The following is a 5,000-nucleotide window of genomic DNA, read 5'->3' on the forward strand; positions in this document are numbered from 1 at the left end:
TGTTTCCAACATTGCACAGTCTTCTAATATCAATGTTTCTAGTCATTGTGGCTCGACCTAAAAAAAAACAAAAAGACTGACAAAAAGGACAAAGTATCTAACAATAGTGTTATGACGCAGATGCCTTAATTGTGTGTGGGAGTCTCCATTACAGAAATGAGAACTGCAAAGGGGTCAGTGGGAAAATATTAATCTGTAACAATTAGTTATTCCCACAGGAACTTCTTGAATTTCGCATGCATAATGGACGGCCATACGATAATAATAATAATAATAATAATAATAATAATAATAATAATAATAATAATAATAATAATAATAATAATACACTGTACACAGCCTCCAGTAAACATTCAACGCAATGATATTACACAACCATAAAACATTTTTAGGGCACGGTTGATAAGAAGGGGAGTGACAATACAAAAGATGTTTTAGGCATCTTAAGTAGGGGTTTTTGAAGGAACCTTCTCGGGAGCCCCGCCCCCTCCCCTACTCCCCAACCTTGAGAGGTCTTCGTGGCTGGTTAAGACAATTGGGGAGACATGTCTGAACAGCATAACTAATCAGGGTCAAAACAAGGTCCCTGTTCCCCAGAGCACGGAATGGGATACCCGGATAATTACAACCGCAATTTAGAGTCTCATTAGATGGCTGCTGGATCGCTCGGCGATTCTCCTTCCGGCCCCTCAAGCCACTGGCAAACTACTTGGGAGTATCTTGGCCGTTATCAGAGGTTGTAAATGAAGCCAGTGTCGTTTGGTTGTGATCATAATAATGATATTAACATGAGACTTTCAGATTGTGAAACGAACCCACAGTGGTGCATCTGTCTGACAATAACCGGTTCTTCTTATCAAAATCTAATTGATAAGGAGGATCGAGTAGGCTCTCCAAACACTCTGTTGCATATTTCAAAAGGAACTTGAACACATGCATTAATGTTCTTTTGTTTTCATAATAATAATAATAATAATAATAATAATAATAATAATAATAATAATAATAATGTCCTCTTAAATTGGATGGCTGCATCATTTGAGTTCATTTTACGGAATCTTCCCGAGTTTCCTTATAATTCTTTTCTCTTCTACGTTAATACTGGAATGTAATAATAATAATAATAATAATAATAATAATAATAATAATAATAATATTATTATTATTATTATTATTATTATTATCTAATAAACATATCACTTCTTGCTATAAAAATAACACAACATTTATAATAGGGACGTTCCCTAAATTACTATAATTCTTCTGTACATCCAAAACGCCATCAAATTAAACTTCATTCATTTAGACTTCCCTTTCGAAATCCTTCACTATCACTTAGAAATATTGTTAAAGATAATGGTAATAATAATTACCCTATCACGAATATAATTTAATGAACAATTTACTCTTCAATAAAAAAATAAAAACTCGCTTCTCAAAACGCAGTTCCTCAGTAAAATACATCGAATTTATTTTCACACGATTCTCCTTCGCAATAAGCAAACAGACGCATGAAAGGTAAAAGTCATTTTACTGGCTGCGTTTTATAAAGATGATTTTTATGTGTAATCAAAGGACACGCGCACGAGACATCGTAATGCTTTTATTGTTAAAAATGATACCCTTTTTTTTTTCTTCCGGGGCCAGTTTGGGTATTTGCTTTGGTGGGCGTAAATTAAGATCCTGACGTTTTATTGCAAAGCCAGTCACGGAATTTTGTGATTCTGTTTATTTAAGTGTAATGACATTTACTGGTGTTATTCTGGCTAGAGTGTGGCGTCCCTAACTTGGTGAAGTTTTAAAATTATGCTGGAGAATACCCATTAGAAATATTATACACACACACACATTATATATCTACCTGGATAAATATAATATATACAGTATATATATATATATATATATATATATATATATATATATATATATATATATATATATATATATATATATATATATATATATATATATATATATATATATATATATATATATATATATATATATATATATATTAACAGATACATTCCTTGGTCACCTTGGTGAATTCCGAAAGATTAACACATACTAGGCCTTCTAGATCCAAGGGTAAAAGGCAAACTTGGTAAAAAAAAAAAAAAAAAACATGCCGCACCAATGTGTATTTCCACGTTTCAAAATTATACATACGTGAAAACGCCCACGCATAAGCACGCCTTTATGACGGCTAATCTTCAAGGGACCAGGCTCCTAAGGAAAAAATAAAAAATTAGAATTCGGTAAAGCAGCGGTTATCAGCGTAATCCCGGATGTTGAACAAGATAATGGCTATGCAAAATAAGACGGCAAAATCTGCGCGATAAAATTGCTACTGCTGAAGGCGATCCCTCTCGTGTAAAACACGCTCCCGAATGCACGCACGTCCCGAGCATGCAAAGCAACACCATTCGCACGCTCGCACGCATAACGGAGAGAGCGTGAGTGTGTTCAGCTCACGTGCTGAATGACCCGCGTTCGATTCCCTAACAGGGCGAGGAGGGACGATATTATAAGTCTAAGTTGAACTTCAGCGGTGAAATTAGATGCATATAGTTTGTAAGATGAGGCATAGCTGAGGCGTCTGTGTGTGTGTATGCATATGAGAGAGAGAGAGAGAGAGAGAGAGAGAGAGAGAGAGAGAGAGAGAGAGAGAGAGAGAGAGAGAGAGAGAGAGAGAGATTCATTTCTCGACAAAATGTGCACCATCAAAACGAGAGGGACTCGACTTGTTGGGTAATCCTCACCCTACACAGGGGTGAAACCATTTCATAAAATATTCATAACTTTCAGTCTTTCTTATTATCTCTCCAGTTCTCTGTTGTTTCCCTCCTCCTCCTCTCTCACTCTCTCTCTCTCTCTCTCTCTCTCACCATTCCTCCTCCTTTCCCTCCCTCTTTCTCAACGAGAAAACAAGGGATTTTATCCTTCGAATACATTTAATTACCAGACGAAATATGAAGACAATGTTCCCACCGGCTTCGGTGCAGCCAAGCAGAACGGTCAGACGGGCAGAGGCGGAACTGATGCATAAGAATGCTTTTAATCCGAACATAAAGGAAATTAACAGGAATGCATACAAAACAAGTGGTACCACTATCGCAGTGCCTTTGTCTAGGTACTACTACTTCTGCTACTGTTGCTCTAATAATAAAATAACAATGCTGAATATCAGAGAAACAATACTAAAATTAAATGGTGATGCGATCGAGACGGGCATCATACTGCACCCTGAATTTTAAGCGATGTGGAACGGCACTCCTTAAAAGAAGCAGGTTTAATGACACGGGATCTTTGATGGGATCTCAGGTCACATTGCGACCATTTTCCCGTTCCATCAGATGCCTAAGGTCTGTTGCAAGCTTTTAAGAGTGGAATTTGGGATGGAGAGTGCCCCGATAGATGGTCATAGAATGTCAAGTGTCAGTGTCTACTGGTTTCCAGTAAGACGACGACAAAATGAAAATATGAAGAAGTGACTGCAGGAAGGTCTGACTCTAGAGTTCCAGATTTTCAAAAAGAGTCTGCAGGAATGCAAAGGATTGGGGACAAGCCGGTTCTGGTAGCAGTGACAGTATGCAGTTCAGAAGCCTCTGAAAGTCAATAACAAAAATTATATACAGAATGCGCAGAGTGGCGATATTATAACGGAATTGTAGAGAATCCCCAATGAATAAAAAGATTGGTTCGCAAGATAGCTCTCACTCTACCAATAAGTTAGAAGGAATTCTTTGAGTCGACGCTTATGAGAAGTACTGTGTAAGGAAAGCCTTCCAAGATGTGGGGTCATGGGAAGTCCCAAATAAACCTGGAGGACCAGCGTAGAGGAAATGTACCTACGGTAAGTAAAAACCACACCTCTAGACCCAAAATGCTGATAGAGCCAAACGGGGTTAATCTATACATTGTTAAACATTCTCGTGGAATTAAAAGGACTTAAATTAGAGATAAGAGGAAAAGTAGTCTTGAAAGCATTGAGACAAGCTAATAATAATAATAATAATAATAATAATAATAATAATAATAATAATAATAATAATAATAATAATAATAATAATAAACCCCAGTCACTTTCGGCAATGCTATACAACCTATTATAAAGGAGAAAATGTAACGGCATGACGTCAGTCAAACCTGACCTTTCTTGGTAGTAACCAGGCAAAAAAAAAGGAGGAATAAAAGTAAATAATAATAGGAAACTGAATAGATCTTCAACACGCACACGGCCGTGTTCATGACGTTGCCTTCCACGAAATACATCACGAATCAACGAAAGCACATAAGCCTTCGTGAGCCCAGGGTCAAATCAAGGGGCCTTTACACCACCAGATATCATGCACGAACCTACAACTTTCACGTGGATGGACCAAGTCCGTAATTACGAATTTCTAGGCACACAATCTGGAGTTTTTTTTTTTTTTTTTTTGTAATCCACTGGCGATGGGACGGGGGATCAAATTTCTTTATCCGTCAGTGGTCATAAGATAAAATTATAAAGAATATCTAGTACTTGTCTTTTTTTTTTTTTAATCCACTGCCTATGGGACGGGCGATCAAATCTCTTGATCTATCAAGGGTCATAAAAAATTAAGTAAAAAAAAACTTGGGCTTGTCTTTTTTTTTTTTTTTTGCTTTCTTTAATTCACTGGCGATGGGACGGGCGATGATCAAATCTCTCTATCCATTAAGGGTCATAAAAAAAAAAAACCTCGGCATTGTCTTTTTTTTTTTTAATCCACTGGTGATAGGGTGGGCGGTCAAGTCTCTTTATCCATCAAGGGTCATAAAGAAATTAAGTAAAAAAAATACCTCGGACTTGTCATTTTTTGTTTGTTTTCTTCAATTCAATGGCGATGGGACGGCCGACCAAATCTCTTTATCCATCAAAGATTATAAAAAAAAATTAAATAAAAAAACACTTTTTTGTACATGTCTACGAAAACTGGAGCAAGAACATGATTCTAAAACCTGAAGGTATCGTTGGC

The sequence above is a fragment of the Macrobrachium rosenbergii genome, chromosome 44 (genome assembly GCF_040412425.1).
Source record: "Macrobrachium rosenbergii isolate ZJJX-2024 chromosome 44, ASM4041242v1, whole genome shotgun sequence".
Taxonomy (NCBI): domain Eukaryota; kingdom Metazoa; phylum Arthropoda; class Malacostraca; order Decapoda; family Palaemonidae; genus Macrobrachium; species Macrobrachium rosenbergii.